This window comes from Cyanistes caeruleus, chromosome 8 (genome assembly GCF_971803275.1).
Source record: "Cyanistes caeruleus chromosome 8, bCyaCae1.hap1.1, whole genome shotgun sequence".
NCBI classification, from domain to species: Eukaryota; Metazoa; Chordata; class Aves; order Passeriformes; family Paridae; genus Cyanistes; species Cyanistes caeruleus.
Window position 1 is genome coordinate 2,167,832 of NC_141708.1, and position 27,921 is coordinate 2,195,752.

A 27,921-nucleotide genomic window follows, 5' to 3' on the forward strand; every position below is an offset into this window, starting at 1 on the left:
TTTACCCAGTGGAACAAGCAGTGTCTTCTGAACTGACAATTCTGACTTTTTGCTGCTTGTGATTTTTCTAAAGCATGACAAGTGCTGGCGTGAAGACATGGCAAACCTTTTCAGATAAGGAGCTCGGGAAAAAAAATCTCATCCTTTCAAAGAGCAGTGGTAGTTACTGCACACCAAAACAGGTCTCCCACGGATTAATTTAATTCAGCTGCACCTTTTCCATGGCAGAAACAATTAGAACCAGCACTTTTTAACACCTTATATTAATTATTTTTTTTTTTAAAGTCTATTCTAGCACAAAACGAAATTATTTTTTATTTTTTTTTTCCCCGTGACAATGTAATTAATATTTGATAGATTTTAGCCTGGGTGAGAAATAGAAACAGAAATAGACAGGAAATGGATCCCTGCAACTCTGCTAGAGGGAAATCCAGGTCTGGGGTGAGATTTTAAAAAAAATCCACTCTGTGTATCTCATTTTCTACTTTGCACATTTTTCAAAAGATCATCCCAAACTGAGAATTAATAGAATATTGCTGATTTGTGAATGAAACTAAAGGGTTCTTGAGTATCTGCCCAGCATTTAAATTTCTCCCAGAGAGGTTGAGGCTGCCCTTGGACCCCTGGAAGTTTCCAAGGCCAGCCTGGATGGGGCTTGGAGCACCCTGGACAGTGGGAGATGTCCCTGCCCATGGAACTGGATGGGACACAAGGTCCCTTCCATCCCAAACCATCTGTGATTCCATGACTTTGGGAGCTTGTGGAACCTTGAGGCATCAAATGTGGGTGAGACAAGGCAGGCTGACACTGACAAATAAGCAAAATAAATATGAAAAGAGAAAAAAACCCACACATATATATATATAAAATAACAATATTAAAAATAAAAATGAAATAAGAGAGCAGATCTCAGAGTCCTCAGATCAGTGGGGATGGTCTGTGCACAGTGAGTGGCTGAAGGACAACCTGGAGGATCCCTGGTGGATGCTGATGGAGGGAGGGACCCGGCAGCACAAACCTTACTGGGGTTTGCAGCCTGGGAAAGGGAAAAGGACGATGGATGGTGACAGCAGGGATGGAGTTTGTGTCCCTCAAGCCTTAAAACACCCAGTGGAAGTTCCAGGCAGAGGGCTGGGTGTCACTCCTGGACACAAGGCATTGCACAAGGCATTGTGTCTGCTCTGCTGTAAGGGCAGTGAGTCGATAGCTCCTCACACACAGAAACAAAACTATTCCATCCCTGTTCCATAATGGATCAGGAGAGCAGCTATCAGGTTATATTATCTTAGTGCAATGTGAATGGAGGCTAATAGCCTGCTCCAGTGCTGAATTAAAAGGAGGATTGAATCAATAGATGGGAGAAGATGAATCAAGTGTCCATTTCCTCGAGCTGATAGCAAAAATAATGTGATAATGCATGAGGAGCATTTCTGGGGTGTAACTGGAGAGTTCTTACTCAGTGCCAGCCAGAGATGAGGCTCTTCTGATCCAGGAAGCCAAAAACAGGACAAAGCAAAAAGAAACGAGAGTTGTGAATTCAGCCACTCACCAATAACTTCTGCTCAGCACCAAATCTGTCGACCTGTTTGCTTTTCTCTCCTTCTAGACTGGGAGCAGTGCAAAACAGATGCTCTGGAATGATTCATTTTCATATCTGCTATTGTTCAGTGGCTCTGGCAGCACCTCCACCACAAGCAATGGTCCTGTAACAGCTCCAAATTGGCTTTAGGAGCTGTTTTGCCAAGCTAAAAGGCAGCAATCAGAACTCCATCACTGCTCTCTGCCTCTCCCAGGGCTGGCCAAGACAGTTTAAAGGTGAGACAGGAGAAAATATGGCTCAGCCCTCCTTAGCTCTTCCTAAGGAGCTTCTTCCTGATGCCATCAGCACCTTTAATCATCCTCTTTAATCTGAGGGAGGATCAGGCAATAATTGTGGATCAGGAGTGTCTGCCTGCAGTGCTGTTTCCAGCAGCACTGATTAATCACACGAGGTTTTCAGCAAGTGAGATCCTCACTGAGGGAATGCTGCAGGGAGGTGAGGTGGTCCTTGATGTTATTAATGTATTAATTGGGGGAAAGAGCCTGGGTTCTGCTCCCAGCTCTGCCACCAAACCTCGATGTGACCTTGAGCTTCTCCCTTTTCCCATTTCCCCACTTGCACAACTGCACTAACAATTCCTCACCCCTCACCTTTTAGCTGTGATGGGCCACAAAGATTAACTTTGGACAGGACACTGAGGTGTTTGTCCTGAATCCATTTTTGATATAACACAGATATCTCTGCTCTGAAAGTTTGGCTTAAAAAAACCAAACAAGCAAAGAAATAAACAAAATTCAGCAGGAGAATGGCCCAGAAGCTGCTGAGTATTCCAAATACCCTCCCCATGCACTGATATTTTTGGTATCTATGAGAGCCAAGCAATAACTGAGGTTGGAAGGGGTGGCTGAGGTCAAATAATCCACCCTGAAAACAGCTGGAAGTTTCTATTCCCACATTATAAAAGTGCAGGATTTGCACTGAAATAGTGCCCAGAATGGCTCAGGTCAGGACAATCCTGAGATTCAGCACTGAGAAAAGCTCCTTTCTCAGGGGAATCAAGGGCAGTTCTCCAGTTCTGTCCTTCTCCATCTGAATTTCAACCCAATTCCAGCAGCCTTTACTCAACCATTGACTAAACCCCAGGATTCATGAGCTGTTCTGGAAATTTCTGCATCTGTTTCTCTTCCCCTTCAGTTTTATTTTCCTCTTTCATCCTCTTCACCTTCTTCTCCAGAATATTCTGTAAAAGACCTCCTGCTTCTCTTGACAGTGAGGGTGGGGCAGCTCATCCACACAGATATTTAATGTCTATTTTTGTCCAAATGACTCTCAGATCCACCTCCCTGCTCCAAATTTCTCTCCTTTCATTCAGCCTTGCCTTGCTCTCTCTCTGTTGACACCTCTTCCTGCAAATTCTAATTTAAAGTGACCAAAATTGGAGACTTGCTCTTTCCTCCTAAACATCCCTCCTTCCCAAATTTGCTGTCAGCCCTGTCAATATTCTCATTTTCCTGTCATCCAGGGCTATAAATGAGGTGGTCACAGGTGATGCCAACCCATCTTTAATATTTTAGCCAATTAACGGTGACTTGGCTGACAGAGATGTGAAGATAACGAGTTATCTTTGCTATTATTTGTAAATGTAGCCGTGAAACTTTGATTTTTATCAGTAAAAAATGTTATGTCAATAGAGACTTCTGCCTGGATGTGCTAATTCTGAAATCTGGAAATAAGTCCTGCTACCCTCCTCCCACACACAGCTCCCAAGTTCCTGGTTATTAATTCAGGGTAAAGAGTAGAAAATCTTGTGAAAATTCCAGCTTAAGTATATTTAGGTTAAACCACAGATCTCCAGCATTTTCTGTAAATTTTCTGGGGAAAAAAACCCAGAGAAGTATCGAGAAAAATATTACAAGTCTTTGCAAGATACACTTTTTAAAAGTCCCTAATTAGGAGAGGATGCCAATGGATGATTTATAAGATGAAATATGAAAGTTTATGCATTAGGTTTGGACTGCATTCCCAATTCCCAGGTGCATGCCTCTCCTGCTTTCCCAGCTCTGGGAAGGTGTGACAGAGGAAATAAACCCTGCATTGTATTACAGGCAAGAATAAAACTGCAAATTTACATCCCCCCAGTAACAGGGACTTAATCCAGTGCTTCCACCATATCAAATTAACGGGAATTCTGTCCCCCTTGACCTGCCTGGTTTGCTGGGAGCAGCACCAGGAGCTCACTGGACAGCTCAGCCTCACATCCATCGCTGGAGCATCTGTTCCTGCTCCTCAGGAACCCAGCAGGAGCCTTGTTCTTCCCTGCTCCCTGCCCAGGTGCTGTTGTCAGGCACAGGCAGGGAAAAGGAAAGCTCATAAATCAGCCAAGAGAGCAGGAGAAGGAATATCAGACAGTGTGAGACCAGAGCATGGCTCTTCCCACGTTGGGAAGGACACTCCAGCACCCTCCCTGTTATTAGTGCAGGGCAAAGAGCAGAAATTCCTGGGGAAACTCCCATTTCAATGGATTTGTTTGTAAATCACAGCTACTGTCAGATCTCCAAGGTTTCCTGTTTCCCTTCCTGCTTGCTACAGCAGATTTTTAAAGATGATAATTCCTGACTTGACTCTGTCACGTGTCCTGCCGCACCTCTCACATCCCTTCCGGCTGTAGATGCTTTCAGGATCCCCCAAAGGCCTCTGCAGTCTGTCAGGAAATAAGTGAGCATCTCTTTTTATCTGTACAAGATGCTGGTTTTTACACCTTTCTTTTTAATTGAAGTCCTGGAACGAAGGGAGGCATTGTCTGGAAAAAAGCATCCAGTGCTGTCTGCCAGGTCTTGAGGAGCTGAAGTTGGACTTTGGTTTCAAGAGTGTTCAAAGTTCATGATAACCTTGAAATCACTACTGGCAGCTTTGCAGAGGTTGTTTCAGTCCTGTAAAGACATTTAACATGGATGAGACAATTAAAAGTCTGAGCTGGCTGATTTCATTGAATGCAAATTCTCCAAAAAGTCTGGGAGATCCTGAGTGCTGGCAGGAAAAGAAGGGAGCTCTTCCCAGGAAACACAACTGGAAATCAGGAGTAGAACTGAGCAATCCTTTGCACTCAGACTGATCTGGGATTCCAGCCCTGCTGGTAGCACAAAGGAAAGGAAATTTTGTTGTATTCTTCCCAAAAAAAGCGAGCACACCTGGCCTGTCACGGGATGCTCATTTGGTGGCAGAGACTTGAGTCACTCCCTGTCATCTCCTGGGGTCCCCATTGCAGAGTTTCAGGTGTTGACTGCTCAAACATGTCCTTGAGTGCCACATCCAGGGCTGCCTGAACGTTCTGTGAATCCTCAATTTATGTGAGAATGCTCAGGCAGTGGCTCCTCCTTTAACAGCAACAACAACAACAACAACAACAACAATTATTATTATTATTATTATTATTATTATCATTACCATTATCATTATTATCATTATTATCATTATTATCACCATTATTATTATCATCATTATTATCATTATCATTGTTATTATTATTATTATTATTATTATTATTATTATTATTATTATTATTATTATTATTATTATATCAGTATCACTAATACTATTAATATTATTACAATACTAATCCTAATACTACTACTAATAACAGAAATTACAAGGAGAGGGAGAAGGAGTAACAAAATCCAAGAGAAACAAGTGATGCCCAACACAATTTCTCAGCACTGACCAAACCCCAGCCCATCTCCCAGCCAGTCCCCCTCAGTTTACACACTGGGCATGTTGTTCTGGGGTGGAGGACATCCCTTTTAGCCAGTCTGTGCCAGTGGAAGGCCTGTCAGTCATCCTTCCATGAATCCAACCTGTGGCATCTCATAAATCCTGGGAGGAGATCACTGGCAGGTCCCTCAGCACCACCCTCCCCACTCCCCAGATCACACAAACCCTTGGACTTCAGGGCTGCTGCTGTGCCCTGCAGTGGGTGTGAGGCCCTAGAGCCTATAAATACACTCTTGCAGTTTATTCCATATCAGAGCACTTTGATTTACTCAGGAAATAAAGTATCTCCTCCTGCTCCATTCAAATGTTATATACAGATTTAATCACAAGCCCCGTGATACTTCACATTACTCACAAAGCTGAGCTTTTGTACTTCTCACATTCCTTCCCTTCGCCTGCTTTTTTTTTCTTTAAGTACCCATAAGATTAAGCTAAAAAAACCCACAAAAAATTTTAAAAAACCCTAAACTTAAAACAAAAGGCAGCAGCCAAATGACAGGGCTGCAAATGACATTTTTCTTTTAAGAATCTTAATTTTTAGGTATGATCTGGGGGACTCACCTGGATTCCTGAGTGCTTGGGGCTGTGAGCATTATGAGACACGCTCTGGCATTGGCATGGAGAACATTCTAATAATCCTAATAAATAATTCTAATAAAGGATTGAAAGCCACGAGTGACTCAACAATGCAGTAAAAAGGTGAAGTGCCTGCTGGGGTGGGCAGGGAAAGGGCAAAACAAGCAGGAAAGGAACAGAAGCAAGACTTGGATTCAATTTAGGAGAAGAATGGGGTCCCCTGGCAGCAATAAAAGCTTCAGAAAAGGAGTAGAGGAAGAGGGAGGGAAAGGAAAAGGCTGAAACAAAGATTTGAAAGGGTCACACCTTTCTAAAGATACTGATCTGAAGCACCAAAGCTTTGTCAGGGTTGAACTTCTGAACTTTCTGAGGTGCCAAATGAATTATTCCCTTCCCTGGGCTTCCTACATTCCCTCCTCCTCCTCCTCTCCAGCCCTTCCTCACTGGTCACTCCCCAGAAGGAGCAGCTCAGTCCCCAGGTCTGAGCTGTGATGCATCTCCAGCAGCTCTCTTGGAGCTGTGGAGCAGGTGGGAGGCAGCAGAAGGAGAAGCAGGTGCAGCAGCTGAGCTCAAACCTGTTCAGCCCTGGCTGCAAACACACCCAGGGTGTGCACTCACACATCTCCTGAAAGCCTGGGGGTCCTGGGTGCACAAGAGACTGTCCCAGGAAAAGTTCTCGTTTTGGCAGAGTGAAGAGGCTGAGGGAGGATGCTGAGAATGCCTCGACTTGACTCAATACTTTTGAATGTATTTTCTAGAATCACAGAATCCCAGACTGGTTGGGGCTGGAAGAGACCTTAAAGCTCATCTTGTTCCACACCTTCCCCTGTCCCAGGCTGCTCCAATCCCTGCCCAGCCTGGACTTGGACACTGCCAGGGATCCAGGAGCAGCCGCAGCTTCTCTGGGAAATCCATCCCATCCCTTCCCACCCTCCCAGGGAGCAATTCCTTCCCAATATCCCATCTAACCCTGCCTCTGGCAGTGGGAAGCCTTTCCCCCTTTTTGTGGCACTCCAGGCTCTTGCAAATCCATTGAGGTGTCCTGTGCTGACCTGGAGATGAGTTTTGATGCAAGGCCACGATCATCCTGTGAAAAATGAGCATTAAACATGTTATATAATTAAATGAGCATTTAATGAGCATTAAACACATCATATAATTATATAATTATTATATAATATTGCAGCACCCCTCAGCAAAGGCACTGCAGGATCAAAATACTCCTTCAGCAACAAATATGCCCAAACCCTCCCCTGCAGAAAAGACACCAAACTCAGGCTGGGATGGTTTGAATCTCTTCCCTGGAACCATGGATAGATCCCACCACAAAACCCCTTGGAGCAGAACAGAGGGAAAAGCCTCGGTGGAAACCTCTGGGCTGGCAAAGGTGCCTGGTGAGAAGATGGCCACGCCACAGAGCCAGGTTCAAGGTAGGAGAAAGAGGCAAGGATTTCAAACTTTGCTCATAGATATTCTTCAAGTGGTGTTTAATACCGCTCCTTTTGTTTGTTTTGACAATGGATCTTATCTTTTGGTAAGGGCTGTGTTCAGGACTATTATTACCCTCTATAAAAGCCTCATAGTCTTTCTTTCCACTTGTTCAGCACACCAGAGTGGCACAGCAAATTTAATCGAAGAACGCAGCTCCAGGGAGAGCCTTTGGAGACTCTCCCCTTTTTCATAATGCCGTTATCTCCCTTTCCTTGTGTTGGGGATGCATAAAAATCACAAAAAAGTCATTCTGAGTACATTCTTCCTGATAATTATTGTCAGACTCCGAGATAAGTACCCTACGTGATGTAATGTGTGTTAGACCCAGCTCTCTGAATGCAAATCCTGCAACACTTCTAGGCCCAAACAATGGGCGCCCTAAACACCAGGGCCTGGTATTTTGCCACAGACAAGAGAGAGCTTTGATTTTTTGTGTTTCGATAAGGCGCAATCTGGGTGCCTTTATCTCAGCTGTTATATTTAAAGATGACATTCTAGCCTTGCAGCCTTGCCTATTGTCTTGACCCTGATTATCTCCAAATGTTGTTGTTTAGTCAAACTCGCCGCTTTAATGAAAGGCCTGCTCCCAATTTAAGGAAAATTATTTAAATGCAGAGTATCCTATACACTGCGGTTTCCAAAAGAACTAGGCGGTTAATCAAAAGTTAATTGTATAATTCTCATGCAGATTAGGGCCTCTTGCAAATGAATCCCAGGTTGTGATTATTAAAAAAAGGGAAAGTGCTGGAGTAATGCACAAGGGTCTTCAGTCTGGTAAACAATCAGCTAAGGTTTAATTTGTGGTAAACAAAGTACTGATACACCAGGGGTCTCCAAAGGAGACAAAAAGGTGAAAATAAATTAAAAAACAACATACAGATATGATCTTTTTGTTTTTAGGCATCTTTCAAAAACACAGGCTCAATGAACAAAAAGTAATCCATTAATATTTACTGGCAGCATCCTGGCAATATGCAAATGAGAGCAGTCCCATAATTACGCTGCAGCCCTTGGACAGGGATCCTGCTCTCGCAGTGTCACTGCCACCACCTCCAGTCACCACCTCTGCGGTGCTCCCGTGGAAAATAAACGGCTCTAATGAACACTTCGATTAATCACAAAGCGCTGCTCCCTGTGCCAGCCAACAACCTTGGCAGAAAAGGGCACCAGTGCTGGGGTCAAAGCTTATCTGTGTGCTTTGGAGTTATCTGGGGGAAGGAATAAACCAGGAGTGATGTTTCCATGTCAAAAAAGTCATGGCTCAGCTGAAAAAAAATAAAATAAAGAGGAGGTGGAGTTCCTCTGGAATTCAGGGTGGATAACCTGGGTTATCCAGCTCCAGGTTTTTAACCAACAGCTTCAAAAACTGAGTTTTTAACAACCCAAGGGGAAAAATATTTTTGTTATTAAATTTTCAAAGGTAGTCCCTGCCCCAAATTGTGGCCAGGACGGAAGATGAGCAGGATTAAAGGTAACTCTGTGGTGACCCTTCAAACTGGGACCCCAAGTGAGAGCCTTGGACTGTCCTGGGATGAGTGGGACAGCTCAGGGCTGGTGCAGAGGGGTGGCTCCAGGTGATGTTTAAAGCCTTTTCTACAGAAATGGTGAAAATGGCACTGACTGGGCTGTTTTCTTTAGTTGCAGCTGCTTATGCTGAGCAGGACACAAGCACGGTCAGTGCAAGGTGGCTGCAGAGCTCCCTGCTGCCATGTGGGATGCAGGATTGGAAATTCCTGTCTGCCTGCCCAGGAAAAACCTGGAATCAGTTTATTTATTTCCTGATGACAACGTGCTTGGTCCTGGATGGAGCAAACAGAAAAAAAAAATAATCTTGAGAGCAAGACATGAGCTCCATCCTGGGGTGAAGGTGCTTGGTACTCACCTTCCTGCTTTTCCCTTTCCAAAGGGAATCCGAGCCGGAATTTTCTTCTGCCATGAAAAGATTTCTCCTTTAAATTTAAATTAAGAACAGGATCCCCAGCCAGATATGGGTGATTGAAGGAAAACTTCAGAGCTGGCCACACTTGGGCAGGCAGAGCAGGATTAGATGGGATATTGGGAAGTAATTCCTCCCTGGAAGGGTGGGGAGGAGCTGGGATGGAATTCCCAGAGCAGCTGGGGCTGCCCCTGGATCCCTGGCAGTGCCCAAGGCCAGGCTGGACATTGGGGCTGGAGCAGCTGGGACAGGGGAAGGTGTCCCTGCCATGGCTGGGCTGGGATGGGTAGGATTTAAGGTCCTTTCCCACCCAAATCATCCCAGGATTCTAGGGTTCCATAATTATATAATAATTACATCTATTATATGTCTATTATATATATAATTATATATTATATACATAAATGTGTGTATTAAACCAAAACAATAATTTAGGCTGCTCTACACAAAGCAGACTTTCAGGGAGAGCCAAGTGGCCACTCTCAGATCCACAATGAGGACATTGGCCAAACTGGCTCGAGCTGCCCTGGAATTTGGCTGTTTCTGAAGGATGAAATGAAATGTGGGAGAAGGGATGGAAACAGGGAGCAGCTTCAAGTCTCTGTCATTCTACATTGTCAGAAAGTCCAGTTTCAAAAAGAAATGATCAGAAAACACCCCCAAATACTCTGAAATGGGACAAATTGCAATTATCTGCCACCTCTTAGGATTTGACAATACCTGTTGTGATATTTTGAAGGGATTATTTGTGTAAAAGATGACCACCAAAGCATCCAAGCCTCAACAGTGTGAGCCATCACCTGGAGGTGAAGGAAATGCTAATTGACATTAATTAGGAATTAAGGGTAATTAAAGACACTCCTGTTTATTTGCCATTAATTGAAAACAAGTTACTAAGAATGAGTAAATTTGTCTCAAAAGGGTGCTGGGGTTTTGTTATTTTCATGTTATAATCATTCTAACTTAGGACATTTTGTTTCAAAGGAAAAGGAGGGAAAATGTTGCCTTAGATATAAAAACCTAGGAGCTATTAATTATGGTGAATTATTGTTTTTATTGTTACTATTGCTACTATTTATTATTATTTTTATTATTATTACTATCATTATTATTATTTACAGGGTGTAAATGATATTTTATTAATAAAATTAATAAAGTAAAATAATAAAAAAATAATAAAAAAATAAACCCCAAAATTAATAAAATAATGTTTTATTTTGCTCTGTGTTCCCAAGAGCAAAACGGAATTTCCCTGAAAAAGCTCAAAATGTGCTGAGAGGTTTTCCTGGGGCAGCACCAGGAGCCCTGGGGTCGTGCCAGGGGGGAGTTTTAAAGGATCAGGGAATATCATCCCATTTTTCTCCACTATTCATTGCTTCAGCCATGCCCAAAGTTTGGAATTATTGTTCCTTTTAACACAGGAACCCCAGAAGTGCAGAGACCTTTTGGCTGCGCTGCCTGGGGTGCAGGTGAGGGCAACGTTGACTTTTCCCACATTTCCATCAGCCCATGGCAGATCCCAAATAAATCTTACATCAGAGCCAGACTTTGGGAATTAAATTGTTCAGTAATATGCATTTTCAATCAGAACACCAGGGAGACTTTAAAAATTTACTGCGCATAAATAAAATATTTGATCGCTCTGATTCCTGTTTTCCAAACCCTCACAGACACTTCATACTAATATTGACATTAAACTTCAATATTGATGTAGGGATGAGAAAACAGAACTGCTAGAAATACTTCAACAGGATGCAGGAGGAAGTTTGGTCAAAAATAAGGGTTTTCCAAGAGGTTCTTGGGATTGTTTTTCCTGTTGGGATATAAAAATAGGCCCAGGAGGCTGTTCCACACCTGAGCACTGGGCAGGGCTTACAAGGGCCAGGTGGGCTCCCTTTATCATGGAATGGTTTGGGTTGCAGGGACTTTAAAGATCATTCCTGCCATGGCAGGGACACCTTCCCCTGTCCCAGCTGCTCCAGCCCCAATGTCCAGCCTGGCCTTGGGCACTGCCAGGGATCCAGGGGCAGCCCCAGCTGCTCTGGGAATTCCATCCCAGCTCCTCCTCAGCCTCACAGGGAACAATTCCTTCCCATATCCCATCTAAATCTACCCACTGTCAGTTTAAAGCCATTCCCTGGGTCCTGTCCCTCCATCCCTTGTCCCCAGTCCCTCTCCAGCTCTCCTGGAGCCCCTTCATGCCCTGGAAGGGGTTCTGAGCTCTCCATGGATCCTTCTCCCCTCCAGGTGTCCCAGCCTGGCTCCAGAGGGGCTCCAGCCCTGGAGAAGCTCCATGGCCTCCTCAGGTTTGCTCCAGCAGCTCCATGTCCCATTTTGGTGCCCGTGTCTCAGCCTGTCCCTCTGAGCCCCTTCATGAGCTTCACAGCCCAGAACAGCCTGGGAGAGTCTTGATAAACCCAAGGCAGCAGAAACCTCAGCTGGGCTCCAAGCTTCAGGAAACATTTGCAAAAGCCCCTCAGAACTGGGGAGGCTCCTGCCTTGATGAGTCTTTGTGCTGCTTTTGTGGGAAGCTCGGTGGGTGCTTCCCACAAAAGAATTGCTCTGAGAGAATTGCTCTGAGGGGAGACTGGGGAATTTCTCTGAGGGGAGACTGGAGAATTGCTCTGAGGGGAGACTGGAGAATTTCTCTGAGGGGAGACTGGAGAATTGCTCTGAGGCTCCCTGGCCACGCTCTGGGGCCTTGAGCTCAGTGCCAACCTGAACATTGTCACCCTGTGGGGCTGTGACCCCCTGGGGATCCACCCACACCCTGCCCTCGCTCATCAGGCGAGCTGAGAAATCTCCTGGAAGCCCCAATTCTCCATAAAACACATCAGGTGTGTTATCAGGTGTGCTCAACATAACAAATAAACCACAGTCTCCACCGCACGGCAAGAACATTGCAAATTTTGAAGTTTCTTTAAAAAAAATGCAACTGAAGAGTACAGTTATTTCATCTTAGGCATGGCTTATTTTTGCTGTGGAGGAAGAAGCAAATCACCAGAGCCAACATCAAAAATAGCATCTAATCTACTTTAAAACCAGTAAAAATTGCAAATAATTAGAGCCGGGTTGCTGAGGAATCGTTAGAGAAATCAATATCCAGCACCAGTGGAGTGTCTACAAAATACCAGATGGTCACTAGTAAAATCCAGAATGTGGGAACTCAAATACTGCCTGTAAAAGGGGGGAAAAAAAAATAAAAGATTAGTGTGAATTTTCCTTGGGGGAAGACAAAACTGATCAAAATTAAATTTGGCAATTTTGTGATGAGCTTGTTTTGCTAATCAATATCTGAGCAGAAGGGCTGGGCTGTGGGGTGGGCATGTGCCCTGGCTGGCAGGGATCCCAGTGGGAATGGACAAGGTTCTGCTCCCAAAAATCACATGCCAAGGGCTCCTCCTGCCTTCACAGGACTGCAGAGACCCAGAGGGGAGGGAAAGGGGAAAGGGGAAAGGGGAAAGGGGAAAGGGGAAAGGGGAAAGGGGAAAGGGGAAAGGGGAAAGGGAAAGGGAAATGAAGGACAAAATCCCTGAGGTTGGAAGAGCCTCCAGGATCACCCAGTCCCTGCTGTGCCCCATCCCCACCTTGTCCCCAGCACACTGAGTGCCACATTCAGGAATTCCTGGGACACTTCCAGGGCTGGAGACTCCAACCCTCCCTGAGCAGCCCCTGCCAGGCCTGATCTCCCTTTCCATGGGGAAATTCCTGCTGCTGTCCCTCCTAGGCCAGGGCCCAGCCACCAGTGTCCCTTGGTCCTGTGCTATCACTGCACTCCTGGAGTTCCTCACGGAGCCCAGCTGGGAGAATAACCTCAGAATTCCATCCTCCTCCAGTTCTCCAGGGTGAGACCCAGCCCAGAGGCTTTCCTCCTTGGAGCAGGATGACTGGGAGTCTTTGCCAGAGCACCTGGGCCTCTCTCTGATTCCCTCACTTGGCTGAACAACCACGTTGAGGAGCTTGTGAGTTCAGTCCAGTGACAGGAAACTATGTACAAATAAACATGTTTGTAAAAGATTAACTCAGGATCTTCTTCAGATTTTAAATTTCTAAACCCTCCAGTTTTAGTTATTTCAAGTGAAGCTCAGGTACTTTGTTCCCCAATTAAGCCTGGAGAATAAATTAAATTGGAGAACTTTTCTTCCTTCTACTGACAGCTCATTGTTCATAGGATGCTGGTTGGATGCTACAACATCTCCCAGAAGAGCTGTCTTTTACCAGCCATACAAAATGGGGATTTGGCTTCTTTTCCAGCCTTTCTGATGGTTATGGAATTGTGTCCATGTGGCCTCTGCTTCTATCTAATTAAATCTCCATTAAATAACTGATTGCACCCACTATAAATGACAGAGTGCATCCCCCTGGAAATTTAGCAATCCACAGCAACTGCTGTGACTGTCACAGGCTTTTTTAAAGAGTTTTAAGGAAAGTCAAGGAATTTGGTGTGGCTCAGCCATTACAGACTTGTTTCTTTGGAGCCCATGGAATCAGGACATGGAAACAAATGTGAGACTTGGAGCCCAGAGTTTGGATAGGGCAGAGCTCCTCGGAGCTGGGGCTGTGGGAGGTGGCTCAAAAAGGAATCTCAGAGACCCTGGCAAAATTAGAAACCACAGCTCTGACTTTAACAGATATTTTAGGGGAATTTTAAAATTTAAATTTTAATGAAATGTACTGAAATTTAAATTGTAGGGGGATTTTAAAATGGAAGCAGATTTTTGGCTCCATGAAGAGGTGACCACATACAAACAGCATCAGTTTGGCAGGAATTTTTGCTTGGTTTTGTTTGTACCTGGATATCACTCTGAGAGGTCTGAACCAGCCAAAATTGCTGTTATTTAAACTAAGGAATAACTCCATTCCCTGGAAACTCAGAGCTGGAGAAAGTAAGAAATGCCAAGCACGCTCCCAATACAAATTGGGCTGATCTATGAAGAAATGAGATAATTTTCATGGTTTTACATTTCTGTCAGGTTTAAAGCACTGAGGTCACTGATTGCACATTCCCCTACTCTTGGCTTAAGTGCAGAAAAGATGCAAAGACATTAATTAATTTATCCTCCTCTATGAACCAGCCAGAGAAACAGTCCATGGCTGCACTTGTGAATGTCAGGACTGTAGAAAACCAGGTTAGACAGCAAATATAAGCTGAAATTACAAAGCATGCAAGGATAAACATCCTGAAGAAGAGCCTGGTTTCAGCTGTATTTTATCTCTCCCATCTATTGGACACCAGATCAGAATTTCTGCTATTGCAACAACACTTGAAATACTTTAAAGCTGATAGTAAATGAATGTGGCTGTGCAGCTTCAATACAGCACAACAACCTACAGAGGGGTCATATTTCATCTTTAATTCATTTAAAATCAAGTGGCTGCATGACATCACTCTGACATTCCCTAAGATAGCAGCAGCCAGCTGATGTCACACACATTCTAAGGAAATATGTCAAAATATATTAGCTCATATTTTTATCTGGACAGCTATCAAATGAAGTCAACAGAAAACAAGCTCTGCTGAAAGCAAACATTTCCATTTTCACAGTCTCAAAAGGGACAGAACAAATTATTTATAACACTGCAGTTTTTACACGCAGGCAAGACCTCTCTCTTCAGACTTCAGGAGAAAGAAAACAAGGAGAGCATTAAAAGGCAGCTTATTTTCAGTTTTGTAGGTGTACAAACCAGCAGAAGACTGATTCATAATTCAGCCTGGAAATGGGCTAAGCACTTGTTTAAATGAGTAAATTGTGAGAGCTTGGGAAAAACCACCAGATTTTTTTCTCTGGTGGTTGTTTTCCCAGAGCCTGACACTGCTTCCACCCCTCTTCTCCCAGTCCCACTGGGAATCACACACACAAATACTGGCACATTTCAGATTTGCATTTCACCCAAGCCTAAGAGGCAGAAGGCAGAGCCTTTGTGAGGCTGGAGAGACTCATTTTGAATTGTTTGATCCTCTGTCTCACAGTTTCAAGCTGGAAACAATAAATTTCATGTTTTTCATAGTATCGACACATTTGTCTGCGGTGGGGTTTCCCTTGGCCACTCTGATCTCAGAAATGCTCCTCAGCCTTGGCCTTGATAAACAGCACCTGAATTAAGTTCTGACTTACCAAAAACACCATTTGCTCCCAGGAATTTGGAAATTCCTGGGAATTCCTGGCTGTTAGGAATTCCCATTGGAAACTTCTTTTTCTTGCCTGAATAACCCATGTGAAACATTATTTTTATCCTCAAACTTTCGAAGAAAGCCACCAACCAGAACAGTGGCCAGGATGGGAGATCACGAAAACTGAAATCAACCCTCTGTAAAAGCTCCTGTAGCAAAAATTCCTGGCTGGATTTTGAAGGAAAAATGGTTAAAAAAGGTTGTTTTTTGGGGATGCCTGAACAAACCTTTCAGAATTTGATGTGATTTGTGGGCAAACCTGGGACCCCTCGGGTGGAAGTGTGGATTTCCACTGGGCTGCTGGGGATACAAATAAAATCTGATGAATCAGAAGAATTAATCAACCTTTTAGAGACACCCATCCAGCCTAAAATTCCTCCTGTACAGCAGCACCCGCAGCAACAGCAGTTACAGAAACTGAGGGGGTTTTGGGGAAAAGGCATCACTGAAATCACTGAATTCACCTGAAAATTCCCCAGGAGTGGCTGGTAAAAAAGGCAACTGGGCAGGGGCGTTTTACACTTAATTATCAACAATTAAATGCTCATTCTGCACCTCCAAGTGCTGCGGTTCCAAGCATTGCCCAGGTGGGGATTTCCTGATCTCTCACTGCCCCCAGAGTGTGAAACTGTCCTGGTACAGATGAGATAATTTATATAATTATAAAATAATATATAATTATAATTATATTATGATATATAATAATATAATATATCATGTTATATAATATATAAAGATTCTATAATATATATAATTAAATATACATAATAAAATATATTATATATATTTTAAATTTTTTAATTTTTAAATTTAAATTAAAATAAACTAAATTTAATTATATATATAATTAAATATATATAATATAAAATAATGTAATAATATAACTACATAATATATATAATATTATTATTTAATATTATATAACATATATTTATATATAGTATATATAATATATATACTATATAATATATATTATATATAATATATACACTACATAATATATATTATATATAATATATACACTATATAATATATATTATATATAATATATACACTATATAATATATATAGTACATATATTATATTATATTTATTTTATACATATTTTATATGTATTTTATATTTTTATATATATATATTCTAACTACAGGAGAGTCCCAGAAAAAGCTATAGGAAGCAGCAGCAGGATGGGAAGCATTAAATGAAGCAGAAGTTGAAATTCCATCTGGAAAGGGTCAAGGACGAAGGAAAGAAGTGAAATCTTTGGGTATTTGGTGCATCACAGGCTCATAAAGAGACGCTTTATGAAAAATAGAACAAGTAAAGATGCCCCAATCAAAGAAAGAATCACAGTAATTAATGGGAATTGCAGTGTATTGGAGGAAACTCAGATTTTCCATCATGTCTCACCCACTCTGCACACTTTACAAAAGGGGAAACTGTGGGAACGGAACTCAAACAGGAGGAGGCAGTCAAATCCCTGATAATGGGAGTTACAACTTCAGAGAGGAACATAGGGAAAACATTTTCAATTTTCAAGCTTTATTTCCAAGCTGCAATTAAAAAGTGACAATGACCAATGCATTCTCTCAGAAAATTTACATGATTTTGGTGATTTCTCCATAACTCAACACAATAAAATCTGCTGAGATGTGATACTTGGGAACAGAAAAGTTTCTAAGTTCTTATAACTGTATCTAATTATAAAGGTAAAACCTTTGATCAACACCTTACCTTTCGTTTTGTGTAATGCAAAGGCTTTTTCAGTTTTTAAGTCTGATTTTCATTTAGCTCAATGGCATTTTTTTGTTTATTGGAAGTGCTCTTTGCACCACAAACCAAAATAGTTTTTAAATATTTACACTTGGTACAGACACAGACAACAACTCTGTTTACATGTTTATAGAAATGGAGCTCGCAGATAAAGTAAATTGATCAAAAAAATAAAGTTCTGGCCACAGAAAGTGCCACAGTTCAGTTTTGGTTTTGAGCAAACACCAAATTCACCTCTCTGGAGAAAGGCACTCCAGCCCTTTGTGTCACCATGGATTTTTGGCAGCCTTTAATCTGAGGAGCCACTCGAGTTTGTGAAATATTTGCATTAAACTTGTCACATTTCTGATTAAACACAGTAACTCCCCATGCACAGCAGCCACTTTTCAATGCTCTGCCTTGATGATCTCATTTTTTATTTCTTTTTGAACAGCAAAGAATGCACCATTTCCAACAGTGCCATTATTCAGTTGTGGTGGTGGAGGGTTGACCCTGGCTGGTGCCACCAAAGCCACTCCATCATTCCCCTCCTCAGCTGGGCAGGGGAGAGAAAATATCACCAAAATCTCAAGGGTGGAGATAAGGACAGGGAGAGATCACTCACCCCTCACCCTCACGGGCAAAACACCTTCAACATGGAGAAATTAATTTAATTTATCACCAATCAAATCAGAGCAGGGTAATGAGAAATAAAAACTTTTCCCCCCACCTCTCTCTTTTACCTGGCTCAACTTCAGTGCCCATTTTCCCTCCCTCCCCACTCCCAGAGGAACAGGGGGTGGGGAATGGGCTCAGTTTATCACCCCCACACCCTTCCCCTGCCTCCCCTTCCGTGGGTGCTGGGGAGTTTCAGCTCCTGCCCCTCCTTCCTCCCACCCTGGGGGCTGCTCCCCTTCCTCATCCTCACTCCCCTGCCCAGCTGAGGCTGGGTGGGGTTTTTTATCCCCTTCCCAACCCCGTTATCCCAGCCCTGCTGCCACCAGCTCAGCCTGGCCAGCAGTGGCTCCATCCTGGAGCTATTTATGGAGATGCTGCTGGGGTGTGAAGGTGGGAAACACCTGATCAGAGGTGCATTTTCCCAGGGCAAACACTCCTCTTTTCATTTGTCCCCTGTGCTGGAGGGACTCCTTGTCCTGTTCATAATTAGGGACCTAGAGCTGGAATTGGCTCTGTGGGAAATGGGGAAAACTTCCAGCAGCTTCTCCCAGAAACCACCCCCACTACCAAAACCTTGTCAAGCAAACCCAAAACAGTTGTAGGGAATAAATCCTTCCAAAACGAATGAGCCACTGGATTAATTTCTTCCCCACTTGAGGAAAGCTAAGGAAGGGAGCCCAACCACATGGATATCCCATGGTTTGGCTGTCTCTTCTGAAGGATCCCTGGAAAAGCTTCAGGCTGAGTATCTCAGAATGGGGTTCAGGGTATAAAATCTGCCTGCAGAGCTGCCATGGGAGTGTGGGAAGGAACAGAAGGAAACTGAGGTGATTTTTTGAGAAATTTGTCCCTTTTGGAGTCAGCGCTGCTTGTCCTGAGCTGGGTCATCAAAATGAGGTGGCCCCAAAACCTTGGGAGCCTCCAGTAGCCCTGGAGTTTGTAAAAACTGGGAAGGAGACATCAAACAGTGCCTAAGACAAGGTCAAAGCCCTTGGCAAGCCTGGAGCTGCTTTCTCCCTGGAGGAGATGGGCTGGAATTTGCACGAGCCAAAGCTCCAGCACAAAGGGGCAGCACTTCCAGCACAGAGGATGGAGAAGCCACTCCAGGAACACAATTCCAGTGGGGAAGGTCCTGGAGATCCAGAAAGGGCAGCCTTGGGGATTTGCTGGGGAATTGGATGGGTCAGATCCACATCCTGGCAGCAAAGTGGCAAACTGGGTCCCAGGGAAAGCAGCCACAGCCTGTGAGCCCCAGGATCCGCAGGAGATTCCAATGGGAATTCTCCTGGGAATATTCCCAGAACAACCCCAGTTCCCAAACCTCCACAGAACTCCTGTGTTTCCAGCTGTGCCTCATGACACTCCCAGCTGGCAGGAAATACTGACTGTTCTCTTCCAAGGACATTTTACCTGAAAGAAATGACAGGGAAAGGGGAAATGGAAAATCCATCTTGTTCACAGGCTGATGCCAGCCCTGGATCCCAGGATTTGGGGAGAACAGAAAGCAGCTGCAGCTTGGCTGCTTCAGATCCTTTTGGGTTTCATTATTGTGACAATGCCTGGAACAACCAAGGGCTTCTTGGCCAAAAGGGAAAGGTGAGAGTCTCTAAGAAAAATCAAATCCTACAATTCTGTAAGAAGATCAAACCCCTACAACAAATACTTCATTCACATTTAACTCCTTTGGCTTTTCTGAAGACAAATCCCATTCATTTAAACAAAAAAACCAAAACTGTATCCATACAATTCATACCAAATTCTTGAAATCCTCCATCCCATTACACTATTTTAAAAATATTTCTAAATAAATTTATTTCATTTATTTAGAAATTAGAATTTAGAAAAAAATACAGATTTTTTTTACCTGACAAGAGCAAAAGCTTCCAGAATTAATTGTAGGAGGAAGTTGTTTCCTGTGCCATCCATATAAAGCCCAAATTCAAGTACAGGCATTTTAAATAAGTGCTCCTTAAAAGCACAGGTAAAACAAGACCACCCCAATAAAAAAAAATAACTATTAACTATGAAAATTATTATTAAAGGTGTGATTCAATTTGACTGAGCACCTGAGTGCTGGGTGTCTCCTGACACCAAATCCATGTGAAGCCAAGTGGGGAATACCAGGAGAAAACAGGAATAAAACCTAAAAAAAGGTCATGGAGAAATATTTGTGTGGCTTTTTTGCTGCTCCATCGATACTTCAAGCAAACCAAAAAAACCTTGAGTTTTGGCTTTCATTTGGAAATCTTTAATTTTATTACTTCTCTTACACTTTGGGTGGGATTTTGGGTTTAATGAGTTGGCTTTGCTCCTAATTTAAAGCACAAAAGTTTTCTTGTGTCTCTTTTTTTTTTCCCTAAAGTGATGAAAGTGTTAATGGGAATTTACTGACTCAGGGCAGGTGATTCAGAGCCGCTGCTGATGCCAGGAAATATCCTGGAGCAGAAGGATGAGCCCTGAAAAGCAAAGGTTACTGCAGATAATCATCAAAAAGTACCACTGAAATCCAATTCTAAATTTTCTTTTCAAGTTTTTCCACTAAGACCTCATTTTTCTTCACTTTTCATTTACATTTTGAGGTTTTTTCCCCAGGTCAGTATTCACTTACCCACCTTAACATGACTTTTTTCCATTCTGGAAAGGGACCGGTGCAAACCATTCAAAGCAAGCCATGTCTCTGTAGAAAATTAAAATAAAGTAAAAATAAAATAAAAATAAAGTAAAAGAAAGTAAAAATAAAGTAAAAATAAAGTAAAAGAAAGTAAAAATAAAGTAAAAATAAAGTAAAAATAAAGTAAATTAATCAAATAATAGAACAAAATAAAACTAATAGAATAAAATGGAATAAAATAGAATAAAATAGAATAGAATAAAATAAAATAGAATAAACTAGAATAAAATAGAAAAAAAATAAATAAAATAAAAATTAAAATACAAAATATTAAGGATAATAAAATAAAAAATAAAACAAAAATAGAAATAAAATAAATAAAATATTAAAGAATGCATCTTTTCATTCTGGGCAACCAGCTAAAATCAAACTTTGCAGTGGGCAATGAGAGTGTGAAGCATCTTGTTTTTTCACCACAGTCCTTTTCTCTAAGCAGTAAGATCCCTAATTAAGAACAGGACAAGGAGTTCCTCCAGCACAAGGGACAAATGAAAACAGGAATGTTTTTCCTGAGAAAATTCACCCCTGATCAGGTGTTTTCCTCCTTTACACCCCAGCAGCACCTCAATAAATAGCAATAAATTGATATTTAGTCCTCAGCAATAACCTGCCTTACTGCCAGAGCTCGTGACCGATTTAAATACGTGGATTTTGAGCAGGGAATATTAAAAAACAACCTTTTTTTTTTGCCTTCTCCAGTTTCTCCTGCTAATTGTCACAGCTGAGGAATTACCCAGACCTGGTAAGGCTCTTCCATGCTGTTTTGCCAGCACATTCCAGCCCTGCCCTCCTGCATCCCTGTAATTCCAGCCTTTGCCCTCTCCTGAGCAGCCACGCTAAATTGGGTAGTGCTTTTGGAAGTGAACAAATTGGGACTAGAAAAAGACCCCAAGCTCATTTTCAATTTTGTTCTGAGCTCCTGTTTGAACTGGAGTAGTTAGGAAAGCAATAAATAGGCCAGGGCCATGGGGGAACAGCTCTTGATGTACATTTGGGTCAGGGGCTACCACTAGGATTCCTTTAGGAAGCCAGATGATATTCCATTAAAAAAATAAAAAATAAAAAAATCCCAACCACAAAAAAGTTTTGTGTGGAGCATTTTTGGTAGGTCATGGATACAACAATAACAACTGAGCACTGCAAAATAGAGCTGGATGAGATTTAGAACCAAGTTTATTTTACCCTGTCTCTTTACACGGTGTAAATTTACCTCCCCAAATGTCTCAGCTTCCAATTTCCACACACTTATGGTTAATTACTATGCAAAGATATTAACTGAAGCAATCTGTGCACTTAAACTTATTTTTTGGTGAATTCTCTAGTTTAGTAATATCAGATGTGTTAATTTTATATTAATGAAAATAATTTAAACAAGATAAATCTTATTAGGAATAAGTCAATAATAAAAATCAAGATTTCAGTCTTTATCATTTTTATATAGATCCTTAAACTGCAGTAAGTGTTTTATTACCCAAGTTTATGAGAGTTGCATAAATAACATATCTCTCTGCCTTTTTTTAGTTCTTCTGTCTTGTTCTTTAGATGATTACCACAGAAGATGCAGACTGAACTTTGAGGTTTGAAATGGAGATTATCCATCATTTGGATTTTGGTGGATTTTTAATGAAGTTTTCTCTTACATGGTCTGTAAATTTACATTAAATTTACATTAAAATGGGCAAGGCTTAAGAAAGAGGAGAGATTGAGGTGGGATATTTATATTTATGGCAGGAATTGTTCCCTGGGAAGGAGGGCAGGCCCTGGCACAGGGTGCCCAGAGCCCAAAGCTGGGATTCTGTGAAGAAATGATTCTTGTCCTTGGACTGGAAGCTGGCCATGCAATGCAAACACATTCCCTGGCATCAGGGCACGCTGGGAAGCGTTCAGCCCTTGGGGTACCAATTTAGTGGATTTGCTCCCACAGAAATTCCCTTGCTAAATTTTAATGTAAAACATTAAAAAATATCACCTTGGCAGCGCCAGGCGCGGCAGCGGGAGCGTCCCGAGCGAGCCTCACGCCTCCTCCCTGGCTGGATAATCAAGGGCTGCTCTGGGCACATCCAGGCTGTTCTCAGGGACAAACACTCCATGGATTGATGGTCAGGTTTGAGCCAGGATCCTGCAAAGCTGCTCCATCACTCCCTGAAGAGCTGGACAGAAGAGGACCATGGCCAGCTGGCCAGTTCTTCACCCCTAATTCCTTCTCCTCAGGAACTGGGGTCCTTCCCTGCTCAGTTCTCTACAAAGTCCATCCTCACATTTATTTTTGCAGCTAGATTATAATATTTTTTATTTTAGAGGGCTTCTCTTGCTTCTTGTTTAAGGAATTTTAAGGATCATTCATAATTAGTGGAGCACTATTCTGGTCATTCCTGCCCTGCCTTTTGAAACAACCAAGGGACACTTTGGTATTCTTGGAAATAAATTAATGATTGATTTGATTAAAATAAACAACAAATTGCTGTTCATCTTGATTCCTTTCACTCCTCCACTGCTTATCATCACTCTGGAGTGAAAATAAATCATAAAAAAGTTCTTCTTGTGGAATGAAACATTCAAAGAAATAACAGAAAAATAAAAAAGCCCAGGAAAAATTTACCTTTGTTATTATGAAGACAAAGTCCTCTTTCAAGGCCTTTCTTTAAAAATGGAGGAAAAACTTGGAAGGGCCTGCCAACATCTGCTTTGATATTAATTAGAATTAATAGATGAGAACTCTATGAAATATGGTTTGCTACTTAGAGCAGAAACATTTTGGGAGATCACACCTCTGAATAATTAAGGCTGCAAGGGGAAGGACTAAGGTTTTTTAAGTATTTCTATCCAGTTGTAATAATAAATGACCAAAAGTCTGGATAAGAGGAGAAATGAAGTCTTTGCTAATTGTTATTAGTTGTTTTCTGTGATTGAAGTCACATCAGAATTCCAATAAATTTGATTATTTCAGAATCACTGCCCAGAGAGCCTACATGTAAATATTGCACGACTGGCTGCCCACTGTATCTCTTAATGAATTAAATCTCATTATTTCCCAAAATAATTCCTAGTAAAGGCTACTCAGCCAGCACAATATCCATTTATTTGAATAGAATCGTTAAGGTTGGAAAAGACCTTAAAGATCATCAAGTCCTGCCATCATACCTTGAAATAGCTCCTGAAAAAAAAGTCTGATTTACATTGAAAAAGACTTTTCTGTCTTCATTCCCTAAGGCAAACTTGTTTCCTCTTCCCGCTTCCCACAAGGGAATTGGTCCTTGGAAAACAGAAAAAAGGACTTAGAAAAAAGGTTTTGCTTTGAGAGAAAGTTCTCAACGTGTACTCCAATGACTTTTCTTTATTCCTCATTGATATCATCCCCTGCTCTGTGTTTGTGGACAGGTAGGAGAAGGGAAAAGGCAATAAAAATCCAACCAAGGTGGGGTTTGGGGTTGGAATTTAGCAGGGACACAGGGATGGGAGGCACAGGAGGGATGGACACCGGCAGGGTAAACAAAGCAACCCCAGGCACTGCTTTTCACCCAGCAGCAGAATTTAACCCCAGGCTTGAAAAGGAGGATGCTCACAAATACAGTGAAGTCATGTATTCAATTTTGCTCAACTACTGGTGTGAAATTTTAATCAAAAAAAAAACTAGAGAGCTCATTCAAAAAAGAAATTAGTGAAGGAAAAAAAAAACCAAAAAAGAAAAAAAAAAAAAACTTTGGTCGTCTCTCATCAGTGAAAACTGATTTAGTTATGCAAATTACTGCTATGAATATTAAACCACTGATGAAAGGTTTTTAATGAAGGGATCTTTTGTTTTGGAAATGCAAGGGTATATGCTTTAATTTCTTGCTAATTTACTGTTCTTTGATAATGTTCGCATTTTCCCCAAAGTGACTCCACTGATGGGTTTAATACTGTGAATAGAACTACAGGCCAACAATACTGGTTTTGACAAGCCTTCCCCTGTGTAACTATAGATCATGATTTGCAGCCCCTTATGCACAATTCTATTAGGGTGAATTTTGTCTACAGGGCTTTCCATGAAATGAATTCTCATTTTAATGTTAGCCTCCTGCAGTTTTTAATTTTTAATCTGTAATATGAAATTGCAAATTTTACAAACATCATTTGAAAAAGCCACTAGGACAGAACCGAATGCCAAAGTTTACATATTGCCTAATTAGACTGTTATGAGAAGCAGCTTATCAATGTCAAGCCAAAGATCATCAAAAAATCCAATTACTAATTTGAAAAACACATATATTTATAGGTTCATTTTGTTTAATTTGCATCCGATTAGCTTAATAATTGTTTAAAAATTGTATTAAGGTTAATAATTTGGGTTCAGTTAGCAACACACCTGGGCTGCCCAAGTGGGTACCCCCACCAAAAATAAAGCTCCATGGTGATTTTTTCCAGCAGAAAGCACAAAGAGCTCATTACTCAAATGACAAGGCAATTTTAAATATGAAAAGTTATTAAATGCACTCACAGGCTGCTCCTTTTTCAGCTCTTACTGGTCAGGACCACTCAGGGTGGGTTCTCCCAAACCTTCCAGGAGGATTCACCTCATTTTACAGCACTGGATGTAGATCCTGTCTCTCCAGCCAAGGGCTGCTCCGAGATCCCAACAGGGAATTTGGACTTTTAAAAGTTGGCATTAAAGGGGAGCAATGGTGGGAAAGGCATTTGTCTCTCCTTGGGGTCAGTTTTAGTGCAAGCTCAGCCTGGACATTTCTAACTACAGCAAAGGACAGGACTGTGAAACTGGGCTTGTGGCTGGACTCAAAGGTCTTTTTCAACCTAAATGATTCTAGAATTCCATGAATTCCATCAAATAGATGCCACATCCAACACCACTTCAGAATTTTGACTGCTGGAAAGGTTCATCCCTCCCGCTCCTCCTCTGACCTGGTGAGGTCAGAGGTGCCCTGAGGAAACACGGGAGCTTTCCAAGCTGTGCCTATGGACAGAAGTGATCCTATGGAGCAGAACAGCCAGGGACAGGGACAGGGACAGCTGTGGCCAAGCTGGGAAGGGCGGATGGGATGGTGGCGTCGTGTTCCTGCTCACTCAGGAGCCACCTCTGCCTCGGAACTCCCCAGCCAAGCTCTGCCTGGGATTCCTTCATTAAAACAGCGGGGCTGAGCTGGGCCATCCTTCGCCTCAGGATCAAGGCTTTCCCTTTAGTTAATGGGAAGCAGGAGGTTTCTCCAGAGGGGGAACGGGAGCACCAAGCCGAGCTGGAGCGCCCTGGAGGAACGGCCGCGTCTCCGCTGAATCCGCGGGATCTTGGGAGCCAACTCTCCAGCTGATCAAATTAATGCCTCCGCCTGCCTAATTGCCACGAGGTGCAGCAGCTAATGAACAACGTGCACTGCAAGGAAGGAGGCACCCGCTGCAAGAGCAGGAAAATGAGCTGCTGCTAATTGGTGGGCTTGACTTGGCTGGGATTAATCACACGTTTTAACGGGAGGGCCACAAAGTAATGCCCACACCCCGAAAGGCCGTGCTGATTTGCATATGTGTAATGAGCTAGATTTTGGTAAATCGACAGGATTCGGCTTCAAAATAGAAAAGTTGGTGGGTTTTAATCTGGTCCAGCCCCTAAAAGTACCAGATTTAGTTTTAAACTTAGTTTCAGGCTTTGACTGAAGAGATGCTCTCAGTGGGTTCAATTAAAATGGATTTGGCCCTTCACTTCCCTTCGTGGATGATTTCTGATCTGCCTGACCCTCCTAGAGGGGCTTCTCATTTCCCATTATTTAAAAATAGGTCATTGAGAGTTTTATGAACACATGCAAAATATTAATTACAAAGTTCACCAGCACAGTGTTGGTCAGCTGGTGGGATACCTTCCCTCAAAGAAAAACAAGGATTTATGGCAGCGAGTTCTTGGGAGATTGACAGGATAAATGCTCGTAGGTGGTTGAGAAGAGCCTGGCCTAATCTAATTTACAGCTCTAATTAGCTGAATTTTAGAAAAATCTGTTTGACCTTCTTGAGGGCAGCGAAAGCTGCATCTTTCCCTGGTATTCACAAACATTGCAATTTAAAAAAGCTCCAGAGCTGCAAAACTGAAAGCACCAGATCCAGATGGAGATGCAGCTCCCTCTGGAAGGAGCAGAGGAGAAAATCAGGATTTCATTCCTGTGACACGCAGTAGCCACTAAGGTTTCCTTATATTCTTCCATCGAGCAGCCTGGAAAACTCTAAATTGCACAAAATCCCAATTTTCTTTCCACCATGCCAGCACTTTTATCTTGTCTTAGAAAATGTGATCATCTCAGTGAAGGAAATATTAATAAAATAAAAAAGCTGATTATTAAATACAAAAAGATTCTACAATAATTTCATACTAACATAACTAATGTGATAATAACATTCCTATTAAAAAGCTAAATTTTAACATTAAACTCATTCTTGAAATAAACTTTTACTTAGAACTGAAAAATTTAGAAATAAACTTCTACTTTTCAGATGGCTGCAAAGCTGTGCAGTCCTTTGATCTCCTACCACAAATAGCAAAAAATGGTATTTTTCTGGAAATCAAGTTTTTTTGCTTAATGAAAGAGTAGAAGAGTTGCAATTTATTGTTAAGAAGTTTCCTCTTCTGGTGGAACCTGAAAACAACCCCAATCCAAAAAGTTATTGTGTCTGAGTTGAAACTTGAATTTAAACTTGAGTTAAACTGGATTAAATTTATTAATTTGAAATTAAATTATTTCAAAGTGCTGCAGTTCACTTGGTCCAGTTCTCTTCTGGAGTTGGGAAATTTGTGTTGAAGGATTTGTATCCACAGATTTTAAACTGCTGAAGTCAAAACAGGGATTTTTAATTGCTAAATGAACACCGAGGAGTGAAACTAATCTCACACAGGTTTTGTTTTAAATACCTGTCCAATTTTAGGAGGGAAAACAAGCCACAAGGAACTTCCTGACAAGATTCTTGTATTCTAATATGATAAGTTTTAAAAGGTAGTAACTTTATTCAGATAATTCTACTAGGAGCACTAAAAGTAGTGTTAAAAACTGATTTCTTGCCAGTGTTTCTTCCCTGATACAGACACAGGAATATTTGCTTCAATTTCTTGGATTTCTTTTGATTTTGGCTAAAAATATTTCCTGGGCAAGAAATGATGCTGCTTCAAATCAGCAGTGAGTGGATAATGAACACTTTTTTCATGGTTTTATGGTATCCCTACCCTTAATTCCCAAATTCTGACTGCCTCTTGTGAAAATTGATATTTTCAGTGAAATATAGAAAGTTTTACTCTGCCATCTGTCCCCTAAAAGTGGTGGTTATCAAATATCACTTTGGGATTACAAGGGTGGATTTTAGCCATGCACAAT

The 27,921-nt window shown here is 41.9% G+C and overlaps 2 long non-coding RNA genes across 2 annotated transcripts; both read right to left on the reverse strand.

Moving 5' to 3' along the window:
• Positions 1-2,172: 2,172 nt before the first annotated feature.
• On the reverse strand, positions 2,173-4,914 carry LOC147651813 (uncharacterized). Its single transcript, XR_015289937.1, has 2 exons — positions 4,729-4,914; positions 2,173-4,470 (listed from the first exon to the last, which is right to left on the reverse strand). It is a non-coding gene; the product is annotated as an uncharacterized LOC147651813 (long non-coding RNA).
• A 12,094-nt stretch (positions 4,915-17,008) lies between these two features.
• LOC147651814 (uncharacterized) lies at positions 17,009-27,120 on the reverse strand. The gene is made up of 3 exons (XR_015290150.1): positions 22,554-27,120; positions 20,526-20,590; positions 17,009-19,323 (listed from the first exon to the last, which is right to left on the reverse strand). It is a non-coding gene; the product is annotated as an uncharacterized LOC147651814 (long non-coding RNA).
• Positions 27,121-27,921: the final 801 nt, after the last annotated feature.